At 42.4% G+C, this 15,188-nt stretch overlaps 1 pseudogene; it reads right to left on the bottom strand.

The window, feature by feature from the left end:
* Window positions 1-373: 373 nt before the first annotated feature.
* Window positions 374-1,023, bottom strand: LOC142457087 (tumor necrosis factor alpha-induced protein 8 pseudogene; annotated as a pseudogene).
* Window positions 1,024-15,188: the final 14,165 nt, after the last annotated feature.

Below are 15,188 nucleotides of genomic sequence, written 5' to 3'. Positions count from 1 at the left end.
AATAGAAATGAATCAAAATGCTTCACGTTGTACATCAGAAATAGGCCATGTACTATCAGTACAACTGCCCTGAAAAAACAGTCTTGAGATTTGGAATCCTACATTGTTCTTCGGGCAGCTCTGCATTCGCATTATCCAAACCCTCATTTTCCCCACTATCCAAGGACTCTTAGGAAGTTTTTAAGTAGAACTTTTGTAAATAAGCTTTTCTTCAAATAAAAGAAGCCCCATAAAAGCACTATCATTAATGATTGACAATAGAATTGGGCAAAGTCTTTCCAGGCTATGTGTAATGTTGTATTTTTTTTTATCCTTTTTGTGTTCCTACATAAACCAACAGCACTCCATCTTCAAACCAATCACGAGCAGTCAGTCAGCATCCAAACTCGTAGGTTCGTATGTTCTCTTCAGCCAGCATTTTGTTGATATCATCACAGAGTTTTTGTAAGGGGACTTTAAAATTACCAAAGGCAGCCAAAAATTCGCAATCTGGAAAATGGTCAAAAACATTATTAACCCGTCCGTATGACTTTGAGGTGAGGTGACGCTGGATAATTTGATGGAGCATCTCTCTGCATGTGATTTAGCAGCTTGGAGAGCACATTCTGGTCAAAGGTATAATCCACCTGGTGGGAGCTGACCAAGGTCATAGCCAACTGATGAACTTCCTTCTTAAATTTCTCCATGAAGGCCAGCTCATCTTGATTACACTGATTATTCCTGTACAGGCTGGTCAGTTTGAAGACTGTCTTGCTGAGGTTCTTGATGGTTCTATCGGCCTCCTTCTTGTTTGGGGGGTACTCCTTGGGTACTCTGTAGAGTTCATCTAACACCTCGCTGCTGGAGTCATCAACTAAGGTGGTGGCAATGGATTTGGATACCATTTGACCCAAGATCTTCTTTTATACCTGAACAGCCAGGTTTTTTGGAATTAAACACATCTGTGGCCACTTCCTTGGATTCCTCTGCTTCGCAGTGCATGGTGGCAGGGTAACTGGCTGCAGGGACGATTACCACCAACATGTACTCAGCGGAGCTGCAAGTCCACCCTTAGCAGCCAACGCCACTAAAATCAAACCCTCCCCGGGGCGGGAGGGCTGGTTCTGATGCAGGGATTTTCAAGGAGAAAATTCTGCAAGAGTGAGGATTCGCGTATGCAAGCAGAATTCGCCAGCCCCGGAGCCGTGCGCCCCAGGCCGTTCCTGGGCTGAGACCAACCATTTTATTTTTAAAAGATTCCAAATTATTTGAGCAAACATTTCACTTAAGATTTGTGAATGAAAACTAAACACATAAAGATATGTTCAAACTTAATCATGAGGAAAGGGAAAATTAAAATTTCAGTGAGATACTACTACATGCCCATTCCACCCACCCCCTACGCCCCACCGCACCCTAAAAAAATCACTGCCATTGGGTCAGTCTGACTCATGGCAACCCTAAAAGACTGGTTAGACCTGCTCCTTCCAACACTGTAACGCTTTATGGGAGTAGAAAACCTCGTTTTCCTTCCACATGCCATGAGAATGGTTGAATTTAAAAGTCTAGGAACACCCAGTGTTGCCAAGATAGTGAAATAAATTGAAGTATCATATGCTGCTGAAGCATAAAATAGTACAGCTACTTTGGAAAATGGCAATCACATTCTAAGCTATTTAGTCATCCTATACGAAAACTTATTTTAGTGCAAGAACTGATGTTCAGTTTTTCGAAGAAGTTTCATATGTGAATGGACAACTAACTAAGGTTTACCAATACAAAAAAATATTACTCAGCAATAAAAAAGAAAACATTGCTGACCCATGGAATATCACAGAATAATCCAAAATCATTACACAAAATCATTAATATTCATGGATCAAAAACTATTTAATATATTATTCCATTTATTAAAAATTTATACAATATGCAAAACTATAATGAGATATATAGCCATAGGCTAGAAGAAGAGACAATAAAAGACATTGGAGCATGAGACAGTATGTCATGATTGTGGTGTATTTGTCTAAACATCAAATTATCTCTTTATAACAGGTGAGTTTTACTGTATGATAATTATATCACAACGTTGATAAAGTTTTCCAGGAGAAAAATCATACACACATGTACCATTTGAATTAAAACCTTTACCAATTCTAGCCCCTACTGTAAACCATATTAGAAAAAAAGTTCAATTTCTTTTTTTTTTAAATGAAATATTTTTACTGGGGGCTCTTACATCTCTTATCACAATCCATACATTCATCCATAGTATCAAGCACATTTGCACATATGCTGCCATCATCATTTTCAAAGCATTTTCTTTCTACTTGAGCCCTTGATATCAGCTCCTCATTTTTCTCCTCCCTCCCCTGCCTGCCCTCCCTCCTGCACCCTTGATAAATTAGAGATTATTATTTTCGTATCTCACCTCATCCTCTGTTGTCCTTCACCCATTTTTCCATTGTTCGTCACCCTGGGAGGAGGTTATTTGTTGATCCTGTGATTGATTCCCCTTTTCTCCCCACACCTTCCCCTAATCCTCCTGGTATATCTAATCTTATTGTTGACTCTGAGGGGTTTGTCTATCCTGGATTCCCTGTGCTGCGGGCTCTGATCTGTTCTGGTCTAATCTTATTTGTAAGGTAGAACTGAGGTCATGATAGTGGAGGGAAGGAAACATTAAAGAACTAGAGGAAAGTTGTGTGTTTCATCAGTGCTATACCGTACCCTGACTGGTTCATCTCTTCCTTGTGAACCCTCTGTGAGGGGATGTACAATTGTCTACAGATGGGCATTGGGTCTCCACCCCACGTCTTCCCCCTCACCCCCTTCACATTGGGTATGATTTTGTTGTGGGTCTTTGATGCCTAATACCTGATCCCATTGACACCTCATGATCACACAGGCTGATGTGCTTTTCCATGTGGGCTTTGTTGCTTCTCAGCTAGATGGGCACTTATTTATCTTCAAACCTTTACGACCCAGATGGTATATCTTTTGATAGCTGGGAACCATCAGCTTTCTTCACCATATTTGCTTATGCACCCATTTTGTCTTCAGTGATTGTGTCAGGAAGATGAGCACACAGAATTCCAGATTGTTAGAACAAAGTGTTCATGTGTTGAGGGAGTACTTGAGTCAAGGCCCAATGTCCATCTGCAACCTAATCCTTAACATATAGTTATGAGTACATAGTTCTATTCTCCTCTCATTATATATACATTTAGATAGGCACATGCCTGTATTTAGGCCTCTACAAATGCCCTTTGCCTCCTGGTGTTTTCCTCTATTTCCTTTTACTTTCCTCTTGTTCCACCATCATGTTCAGCCTTCATTTGGGTTTAGCAATTCCTCACTGCTACATTGCCTTTGATGAAGCCCCACTACGCCCTTCTCTCCATTGATATTAGCTCACTTGTTATTCCTTTGTCCCTGGGTTGGTCCCCCCCCACCCCACTTCCTTCCTTCTCCAGTATCTCCCCCTCCCTGAACCATTGGTCTCATTCTTTTTATCTCTGAATTGTTCATCCCGTCTCTCTTATCTAGATAGACCTGCAGGCACATTAATAAGCCCCAAAACCAGGCAAGGCCAAACAAACAACAAAGGAAGTCAAAAACAACAAAATAATGACAATTGCTAATAAAAAGACCAATGAAAACAACAACAACAAAAAGAAAGCCACTGACAAAAACGGAAAAACTATAAGTAGTTCAAGGTCTGTTTGTTTGCCTCTATGCATGTTTTCCAGTTGAGTCTGATGAGGTGAAAATTCAATTTCTTAGAGGCAAAAGTGAGATGACAGCTGATGAAAAGCTGCTCCTCAATTCATATTCCTATATATTTAGCCAAAGAATTTTATTTGATACTAGTTAAGAAGAGATTTTCTGTTTATATAACTGTTTGCTACAGGGGGGAAAAGCTGAGCCATAATGACTCTGCCTTCATATTATGACTTGCATTTCCTTTTTTGTTGTTTCCGCTATGCAGGGCAGGATTCAAGGTTAAGGGTACAGTACCAAAGATTTGCTGCATGAGCATTTTTAATGACACAGAAACCTTGGCTTTTGCTTCTTATATTATTTCAACTAAAACTCCGACCTTCAACATACGAAGATTTCTATTTCACAAATAAGTAGTTGGACCTATGCCTATTATTAGACTCACAGACAGTAAGCCACATAGATGCTTTCAAGGCCACGAGCTCTCTTTTAATTCAAACTAGGGATAACTGAGCCAAAGTCATCTTTGTTTTTCAAGAAGGATCACATTTTGCCACTTTCTAATATTATCAACCGTTATCTTGCTTATTCCGGTAATGGGATGGATTTATTGTTTGTGTATAATAATTTGGACTCGAGCTGCATTGATGTGTTTTATAGCATGTAATCAATGCCGATATATTGCAGGTCTATAGCCGCTCCATAAACTGCAGATGCCATCATTGGCATGAATGAGCCCAAGTATTTACTGAGCTGTTTTTAATTATATGTTTATCTTTCCTCAGTCCTTTGACTCACATTTTATTTATACCACATGTGGTTACATGTGGTATAGAAGCAATTTTAGAGGGTTTGGAGAAACACTAAGTAATCATCTTATTTTATTCAGCAAAAGCCACATTACTTATATTGACAGCAATTAAGTGACTATATATCATATCATTCATTCCATTTCTTCCAGTCTTGCTGTCCTCATTGAAATTCTCCCAAAGACGGAAGCCTTAAAAGTGAAACTTATTCATTGGCCCTGAAATTTTTAATCATTCTCTTAATTGTGCTTGTAGTTATAACCATAACAATGGCTTACCCTAATTATTTAATTATTATGTGTTGCTTGACACTAAAAAAAAGTCATAAATATTTACTGAAACTTTCAGGTCATTATAGGAAATAATTACCTCTGGATCCAATTTAAACCGTCTATTTTGATTAATAGAGTTAATCGGAAGACTCATGCATCGCCTTTGCTTCGACTTAACGGGGCCTTGACAGCGAGTGTAGTTTAAAGTGATCCTGCTGCCCGGAGTTTCAATGAGACAGAAGTGGTCCCACATTTCAGCTGCACCCCATACTGCTTGTATTGATTGCAAGCAACTCCTGGTCTTGATTTTCTTGTCTTTCTCTGCAGTTGTTTGTTGGATGAAAGTCTCATCTTCAACAGCCTTCTGCTCCCAGCCCGAATATCAATCAACTCTGTTGAATGGAGTGATAAAAATGCTTCATATATTCTGTAACAAGGTTCAACTCTACCTAGAGGTGCCTTTGTAGAAAGGTATGGCATACAGCTTCAGAATATCTGTTGAAAACACTTGGAAAACAATTTGACTCCAACACAGCCGATTGCCAAGTTGCACTTGACTGGACGGAGTTGGTGCTCTGATGGCCAGGACGATCCCCGGGGACTCCCCATTCCCTCACCAGCCATGACAGCAATGCCAGACTCTTCTTTCCTCTGACTCTGCCCTCTGCAATTGAACTGATTCTGACTCAGCATCACCCAACAGCACAGTTAAAACTGCTCTGCACCATTTCCAAGCCTGTAAGCTTTATGGGAGTAGAAAACCTTACCTTTCACCCACAGTGCTACCCTTTTGGGTAGCAGCCCCACTTGTGACCCGCGATACCACCAGGTGTCCGGGGTTCTGACTCTAAACAAATGAACAAAGAAACTCACTGCCACTGAGTCGACTCCACCTCATAACCCCCCTATAGCATAGAACAAAGCGGCCCCTGTGCATTCAGAGGTCGTAACTCTTTACAAGAGTAGAAAGCGTCATCTTTCTCTACTGAGTGACTGGTGGCTTTGAAGTAACCACCTGTGGTTAGCAGCCCAGCACAGAGCAGCTATGCTACCCAGGGCTCCCGTTGCTCTGACTCCAGCTTCCTCCATGTTGGAACTTCTCCACGGACACTTGAATAGGTACTGCAACTCCAAACGCCCTCCTCCCCCAATTAAACTAGCTGACTGCACCATACTTTCTTATTCCTATTAGCAGCTAATTTCTACATACAAATAATTGCTTATGTACAAATTAATCCTAATTTCCTGGGCTTTTTTTTCTTCCCCATTTAATGTCATGAATAAAATATCATTTGGATGAATTACTTAAGGCCAAAGGAATGTTTCTGTGCTCTGTAACTCAGCAGTCTCTAACTCGTCAGAATATCTGACTTAAGAAAAATAAGAACTATAAATTTTATCATCAGGTTTGGACTCATATAAAAAACATCTAACAGGTTTCTAGAGATAGCAGAGATTAGAAAAGAGTATTGAGACATCCAAAATAACTACCATTACAAACCCTATTACACACTTGCAACTTTGGACAAGTCAAGAATCAAGGGCTTACAATTGTACCCAGTGCATCTGGACAGCTGGATATAACTGGGCTCACATGCATAATTTATTCTCTATCCGCTTGACTGCCACTTATATGCCAGCACTGGCTCAAGACCTGTCTACTTCTAATGAGTTGCTATAAACCAGATATATGCACCCCACAAAGCATACAGGGAGGTACGCTCCTCTTCAGATGTATTTTGTCACCAATTCAAAACCATATAGACCTTCTCATATACACTTCTTTACTCATAGGAGAAAGAGTCTCAAAAAAAACCAATGATTTGCCTTAAAGCAGGAGAAGCAGCCAGTTGGATACTTTGGTTTAATTTTTTTCTTCTTGTTTTTAAGAATTTAATATGGACATGAACCTTAATTTAAATTCTAAGAGGTGGGTTGTCTATCTTAGAAGTAGGGCTAGTGCCTTTCATTGCTTCAGGTGTTCTCACCTGAGCTAACTTTGACCTGAGGAAATGTTCAAGCATCGAAACTGATGAGATCGTCTGTTCTTCCATTCACTCGTGGAGTGCCAGTGCTTTGTTGGGTCGGGACCTGTCATGGAACAAAACATTGCAAAATACCTTTTTGTAGGTTATGGAGGATGCTTAAATTTTGGTGAGAGAAACCATAAATCAAAGACTAAGCATTGACAGAAGATGGATTGAGCAATCATAGGTGCTATAAACTCCCTGACATTGTGGCATTCCTCCCGAAAGAAAACACGGCGTGTTATAGAGCAGAGCTGTGTGCCATAGAGGTTTCTTGGCTGTCTTTACAAATATAGATCATCAAGTCATGTCTTCTGTGGTGCAGCTAGCTTGGTTCAAGCCATGCACCTACATGTCAACACACACACACGCGCACGCACGACCACGGAGTACATTCTGACTAATGGCCGCTCTGCATGGGGCTTTTGAGACTGTAGATCATTATGAGAACAGACAGATTCATCTTTCTCCCTTGGAACAGATTGTGGCTTTGAAACACTGAACTTGTGGCTAGCAGCCAAATGCTTAACCCCTAGTGCCACCAGGGCTCCTTAACAGTTTAGTGCAAACCATTTGTGCCCAACGGAACTTAAATAATGCCATAAAAAGAGAGTGCATGACAGAGAGCAATGTGAGAAGGAATGGCACTATTAGATACGGGGTGATAAGGAGAGGGCTCTTTTGTTCGGTTGATGAGCAAAGACTTCCATGGCTGAAAAGAGCAGCCCAGACAAGAATCTAGGAGATATGTTTTCCAGCAGAGTAAGCATAGGATCCAGTCTTAGAGGCAAGAGGAAAATGCCCTTGGTCTGTTCAAGAAGCAGCAAAAGGCCAGTGTGACTGAAGCTAAGACACAGTCGAGACAGGGTAATAGTTTCAAGCATAATTTTAGACCATATTAATTTTCCCCTAGCATGCGGCTTTAAACCAAGGCTCTTTTTCCTTCCTGACCTCCAACCTGACTCAAAATTCACCTCTGTTTGAATTAATTATTTAATCACTTTCATCGCACATGACTTTTCAAGAACTGTCTTGTGTTTAATTCAAGACAGTTGCCGCTCTCTTTGAAGACAGATTAAAAGCGGAGTGGCAGAATAGAGAGGTGAAGTTTACAGCGCTTCACAGAAGGCTGAGAAGAGAATGTTCACAAATCAGTCTTCCCTTTGATTCACGAGAGGTATTTAGATGCTGGCAGTGATGAGCTCCAAGTTTACCAGAATGACAATGTTCACTTCACAGAATGGTGAGCACCAGCTAGTATAATAAATAAATAAACAAGCCGGCTTCGCTTCCATCTTTATGAGCTAACAGGGTCTACAGACAAGGGGAGGGGAGGGGTTCAGCTGGGTGAGAACGAGGGAGAAACCTCATCATGAAGCTTCCTTTCCCGGCTGCCGTGTGATCTTGGGACTGCAGACACTGTCTTCTTTATTCTGATTTCTTTTTTCTTTTCATTGGACGCCTATGATCTTCTCCCTCCAAGCCCTTGTCACCGCGTTCCAAAGGAATGCAAGTGATGTGATTAAGAGATGTGGCATCTTGTGTAATTGGTCATAATCACTATCTGACAGTTTCCAGAACATGGCCCACGTGCTTCTCGTTGGGTTGCCAGAAGCAAGAGATGACAGGATTCCTCTCGCTCCTCTCTGCACCACGTTTGCGACTCTCCTCTGGCCAATGTACCACATGTTTCACCTCTACATAGGCTTCAGGATAGGGCCAGGCATACTTCAAAGTGCCCCTGTGTTAACAAAGGGATACATTTGATACTCGCTTCTCTTTTACTAATTAGATTTATTTATTCAAGGTGTTCTGCATAAGTGAATTGTTCAGGTGATTGAAAATGTTATCTTTAAAGATCCAAATAATTCCTCTTTCAGTGTAATCTTTGTTCAATTATTTCAAAGCATGTTCTGTGTTGTGTAAAAATTATTTTTCAGATGTGTCCCTCTTCCTGAGCTGTAGCTTCAGTGCTGTCCTTTGAAGTGAATTATTCTGGGGTGAGGGGGTGGGGTTTTCACGTAGTTGGGATTGGGGTCAGCCTCACAGACCTCTCTATTGGTTTCCTGCGTCATGCCAGTATGTTGCGTTCACTTCTGGTCAGAGCACACAGGAGCAAACAAAGAGGGAAGGAGAAAGAGTGGAACATATCCTGGCCCACCAAGCCCTGGGGACGATATTCTTACTCAGAGCAGCCAATGCACAGAGTGGACAAAAGAGCCGGCCCCACCATGAGACAAGATGTCCCTCACTGACCCAAAGTGCTTGGGGGGACAACACTGTAGGCACCGTGTGAGAATTGTGCCTGACCTGACCCCACCACACTGGAGCTAAATGCTAAGGGTGTGCAACAGAGCAGCAAGGGGAGAAAAGCAATGAAGTCTCCAGGGAATGCCAAAAATGCACTTTGGGGCCAGGACATGGCACCCCATAGGCTGTACTGGAAAACACTCTTAAAGGTCAACAAACAGACCAGGAACTAGTTCCTATTATAGGCTTTGTTGTTGTTGCTGTTGGTTTGAGGGTTTTGTCATGGTTTGGTTTGGTTTTGTTGTTTGGTTTTACTCCGTCTAGTTTTTGTGCTTATTATTGTCTCTGAATGTCTATCTAGATAGCATAGGTGGGATAAACAATCTAGAGGAGAAAACAGCGGAACTAACGGTTCCCAGAGGACACGGGAGAGAGAAAGGCAGGGGAAAGGAAGTGAGTGTTAACAAATCCAGGGACAAGGGAACAACAATTGAATTAAATCGATGGTGAAGAGGGCATAGGATGCCTGGTAGGACTTGATCAAGGGCAATGGAATGAAGAGGAATTACTGAAACCCAAATAAAGGCCAAACATGATCATTTGACAAGAAGAAAGAAAGGAAAGAACAAGGAAGCAAATTTACATTTATAGAGGTCTAAATGCACGCAAGTACATATCAAATAAATTTTTATATAACAATAGGGAAATAAATCTATGTACATATATTTATATGTTAAGTATTAAAGCAGTAGATGAACATTGGGCCTCTACTCAAGTACTCTCTCAATGCAAGAACACTTTGTTCTAATAACCTGGCATTCCGTGATGCTCAGTTTCCCAACATGATTGCTGAAGACAAATGGGTGCATCAGTAAATGTGGTGAAGAAAGCTGATGGTGCCCGGCGATCAAAAGATATAGCATCTGGGGTCTTAAAGGCTTGAAGATAAACAAGCGGCCATCCAACTAAGAAACAACAAAGTCCACATGGAAGAAGCACACCAGCCTGTGTGATCATGAGGTGTCAATGGGATCACGTATCAGGCATCAAAGACTCAGAACAAAAAAATCATACCAATGTGAATGAGGGGGAGTGTGGAGTGGAGACCCAATGCCCATCTGTAGACAATTGGACTTCCCCTTACAGAAGGGTCACAAGGAATTGATAAGCCAGTCAGGTTGTAGTATAACACCAATGAGACACACAACTTTCCTCTAGTTCTTTAACGCTTCCCCCCACCCTCGCCCCTATCGTGATCCAAATTCTACCTTACAAATCCAGCTAGACCAGAGAATGTACAATGGTACAGTTAAGAGCTGGAAACACAGGGAATCCAAGACAGATAAACCCCTCAGGACCAATAATGAGAGAAGCAATACCAGGAGGGGAAGGAGAAGGTGGGAGGAGAGAGGGGAAACAGATCACAATGATCTAGATATAACCCCTCCCAGGGGGACAGACAACAGAAAAGTGGGTGAAGGGAGACATCGGTCAGTGTAAGACATGTAAAAATAATAATAATTTATAAATTTTTTATCATTTTATAGGGGGTGCATAATAATTTATAAATTATCAAGGGTTCATGAGGGAGGTAGGGAGGGGAAGGGAAGATGAAAAATGAAGAGTTGATACCAATGGCTCAAGTAGAAAGCAAATGTTTTGAGAATGATGATGGCAACAAATGTAAAAATGTGCTTGACACAATGTATGTAAGTACACATGGATTGTGATAAGAGCTGTATGAGCCCCCAATTAAATAATTTTTTAATATTATTTGCAAATATTTATTCTTATAAAAAATGAATAATGATAGAACTTGAAGACATTAGGCTGAACAAAAAAAGTCCATCTCTAAAGGATAAATATTATGTAACCACACTTACTAAAAAAAGACAAATGTATAGTTATTAAGGGCTCGCTGAAGTGGGAATGAGAGGCCAAATGGGGGCTAGCAGTAAAAGGGAAATCACACTGAGTAAGGGTCAGTGCAGCTGAGTATTAGAAATGTTGCTGAAAATAAAACACGACCAGTCATATGCGCTCCAATGTTTATTGCGGCACAATTCACAATAGCAAAGACTTGGAAACAGCCTAAGTTTCCATCGATAGATGAGTGGATTAGCAAACTTTGGCACATACACGCAATGGAGTATTATGCAGCACTGAAAAGCAACGATGAGCACATGAAACACGTTATCTCATGGGAAGAGCTTGAAGGAATTATGTTAAGCAAGGTAAGCCAGACCCAAAGGGACAGGTACAGCATGAGTCCCCTGAGGTAAGTACAATCAGCATGACAGAAATAGAAGAATACACATCCATCCCACAATAAACGGGAGGAAGCATAGATAGTTGGAGGGAGGACAGGCCACACCTAGGGAGGTACATGAGAGCCCAGCATAAAGAAGGAATAGTGGGGTAGGGAGAGGGAGAATCCGAATGGATGGTATGGTGGGGGGGGCAGGGTACTAACCTACCCGGGGGAGAGTATTGAGTATTGGTTGTGTCCCCACAGATCTGGAACATGCATACGGACCCCAACACGACACACCAAACAAGGAGGGCAACACAAAGTACAGAGGTCTACACAAAGAGGCTGGACAACAAGCCGGCCCAAACCAGAATTAGGCCGACCCCCACACTCAAAGGGAATACCACAGAAAAAAAAATAGATCGTCTGAAGTGGGAAAGGAACTGACCCACCACACCACATCCAGAAGGAAGCTGAAACAAAAGAAGGAGAAAGGACGTAGTGGAGTACACCTGGGTCCACCAAGCCCAAAGTCGATAGACCAGCTAGAAGGGCCCATCATACAGAGAGGACCATTCAGCTGACCATACTACGAGATACGACATCCTGCACCAACACATGGCCCTACACGGGACAGCACCTGAGACACAATGGGGGATGGGCGAATGAGCTGACCCCGCCACACTGAGGCAAACACTGGGGGCGTGCAATGGAGCAGCGGAGGAAGCAGAGCAAAGGGAGCCCGAGGGAGTATAAAGGATGGTCTTCCGGGCCAGGACGTGGCGCCTCACAAGCTACACCTAGAAAACACTCCTAAAGGCCAACGAAAGGACCTTGAACTACTAGCAATTTTTCTTTTAATATTTGCTATCTTTTTGTTTAGTCTTTTTTTAATTTGTTTTGTTTTTTACCTTGTAAATTTTGTATGTTAGTGGCTTTTCTGCTTATCGGCGTGTCGATGTTGCTTCTGTCAAAGCCATGTTCTTATGGGCCACTTGGGCGCAGTCAAAGTCATATCCATTTGTATGCACATATTACTATGTCAGCAGGTCCACGTAGACAAGATAGGCTGGACAAATAATGAGAGAAGAAAACAACAGGACCAACGGTCCTGGAGGGACATGAGAGCATGGGAGGTAGGGGAAGGGAGGAGGTGTCGCCCAACACAGGGACAAGGGAACAGCGAGTGGTTCAAAACCAGAGGAGGGAGGGGAGGGGAGGACTGGAAGGGAGTGACCAAGAGCAAGGTAACTGAGAGGAACTACTGAATCCAGAATGAAGCCTAAACATGGTAATGGGTCAGGAGGAAAGCGAAAGGAAATAGAGGAAAGTAGTAGGAGGCAAAGTGCATACAGAGAAGCCTAAATACAGACATGTACATATGTAAATATATTTATGATTATGGGGCAATAGATTTATATGTATATATTAATAGGTTCAGTAGTAGGGTAGCAGATGGACATTGGGACTCCTCATGCATAATCCCCCAATACAATAGCACCTCGCCCTGCGAAGCAGCCATTGCAGGATACCCATCTTCCCGACATGATCACTGAAGACAGCCGTGTGTGTAAGCAAATGTGGTGAAGAAAGTTGATGGTGCCTGGCTATCAAAAAAAGATATAGCATCTGGAGTCTTAAAGGCTTGAAGGCAAACAAGCGGCCATCTAGCTCAGAAGCAACAAAGCCCACAGAGAAGAAGCACACAGCCTAAGCGAATACAAGGTGTTGAATGGACCATGTAGCAGATACAAAGGAACAAAAACAATCATTGTGTGATCACCTTCCTCACATAATTGCTGAAGACGAAAGTGTGCATAAGCAAGTGTGGTGAAGAAGGCTGATGGTGCCCAGCTACTGAGAGATATAGCGTCTGGGGACTTAAAGGCTTGAAAGCAAACAAGCGACCATCTAGCCCAGAAGCAACCGAGCCTACACGGAAGCAGCACACCAACATAGGTGACCATGAAGGACAGAGGAGACCAAGTCTCCAACAACAAAGGTGGGGTGGTGGTGAGAATCACATCACCATGAAAGAGGGGGAGTGCATGATGGGGACCCAATGCCCACCTGTAGACAGCTGGACACCCCTTCCAGAGGGGTAGTGAGGAGGAGATGGACCACTCAGGGTTCAGTGTAGCAACAATGAAACTCAAAACCTTCCTCTAGTTCCTGAACGCTTCCTCCCCTCCCAATCATCATGACCCCAATTCTACCTTGCCTTGCGGACCTGGTTATACCAGAGGATGTACAGCGGTGCAGTGGGGATCTGGAGGCACAGGGAATCTAGGACAGACGAACCCCTCAACACCAGCGGTGGGAGTGGTGACACCAGGAGGGAAGGGCATGTAGAAAGGGAGAACCGATCTCGGAGATCTATGTGTAACCTCCTCTCTGGGAGATGGGCAAGGGGGAAGCGGGTGAGGGGAGACACCGGGGAGTGTAAGATAAGATATAATAATTATTTATAAACTATCAAGGGACCAGGGGTGGGATCGGGGAGGGAGGGGGATGGGGGGAATAAAAGGGAAACCGAGCTGATTCCAGGAACCCAAGTGGAAGGTGAATTATGAGAGTGATGAGTGCAATGAATGTATAAGGGTGCTTTGCTCAATTGATGTATGTACAGATTGTGATAAGAGCCTTATGAGCCCCAATAAAAAGATTTTTAAAAAAGGAAGAAATGTTGCTGAGTTGTATACTCATATAAAGATGAACTGCCAAATGTTGTGTGATAGATATATTTGCAACAATAACGAAGATAAAAGAGGAGCTGATGTTATGTATGTACAACCAAACACCTCATGGGATCTGGTTTGGGAATATCCATGAACCATTCATTTAATGGGCTTAATGACATCTTTAATGTTTCTGGTCTACCTCCTAGGTTATTGTGGAGTGTCTGGGGTTCTAAAAGGTTTTCAGCAGTTATTCAAGGCACAAAAATTGGTTTCTATTCGCCTAGAATAACAGAGAAAGGAGAGCCAGGAATTGGAGGAGGATATTGAATGGGAGGGTAGTTGCCTCCATGAATAAATAATTGCCTTCTTTGCCAGAACACGATACTGGCTGACTACCATTACTTAATATTTGATCAAAGACTCCATTGAAGAATCCAGATCAAAGAGGAGGGGAATTGTAGAAAAGAATTTCAAATTCTCTTTGACCCAAGACGTGTAGCCATGGAAGTGTTGCCCTGAGAGAATCTGTAATCCTTAAACAACCAAGCTGGTGTTAGGTGTCATCAAATCAGTTCTGACCCATAACAACCCTATGCACCATGAAATGAAGCATTGCCGAGTCCTTCACCAGCCTCATAATTGTCCCATACTTGAGCCCATTCCACTGCCCTGCTACTTACCAAGCATGATGTCCTTCCCCACATGTCCAAAGTATGTCAGATGAACTCTCTCCTTCCTTGCCTCTAAGGAGCACTCTGGCCATATGTCTTCCAAGACAGATCAATGTATCCTTTTAGCAGTCAATGGTTTTCATTTCACATGGAGTTGAAAAGACCGTGACCCCTTGGCTTTCATGAGCACATGATGGTGACGTCCTCCTCACTTTCAGCGAGCAATAGTTAAGTTTCACTAGTATAAAAGGTCTTCCTTGAGCATTCTGCGTTGTTAAGAAGGATCTGTATGTGTCTCTATGGGATAGGCAGTTCCAACCCATTAGCTCCTCCAAAGAAAACATGAAACTGTCTGCTTTTCTAAAGAGTTTGTCTCTGAAATGTTTCCAAATTCTTTTCTTCTTAATCATTCTATTGGGGGCTCATACAACTCTTATCACAATCCACACATACATCAATTCTGTAAGCACATTTGTAGATTCCTTGCCCTCATCATTCTCAAAGCATTTGCTCTCCACCTAAGCC

The sequence above is a fragment of the Tenrec ecaudatus genome, chromosome 9 (assembly GCF_050624435.1).
Source record: "Tenrec ecaudatus isolate mTenEca1 chromosome 9, mTenEca1.hap1, whole genome shotgun sequence".
Lineage (NCBI taxonomy): Eukaryota > Metazoa > Chordata > Mammalia > Afrosoricida > Tenrecidae > Tenrec > Tenrec ecaudatus.
The sequence above is the reverse complement of the archived record's forward strand: the minus strand, read 5'-3'. Positions and strand labels throughout refer to the sequence as shown.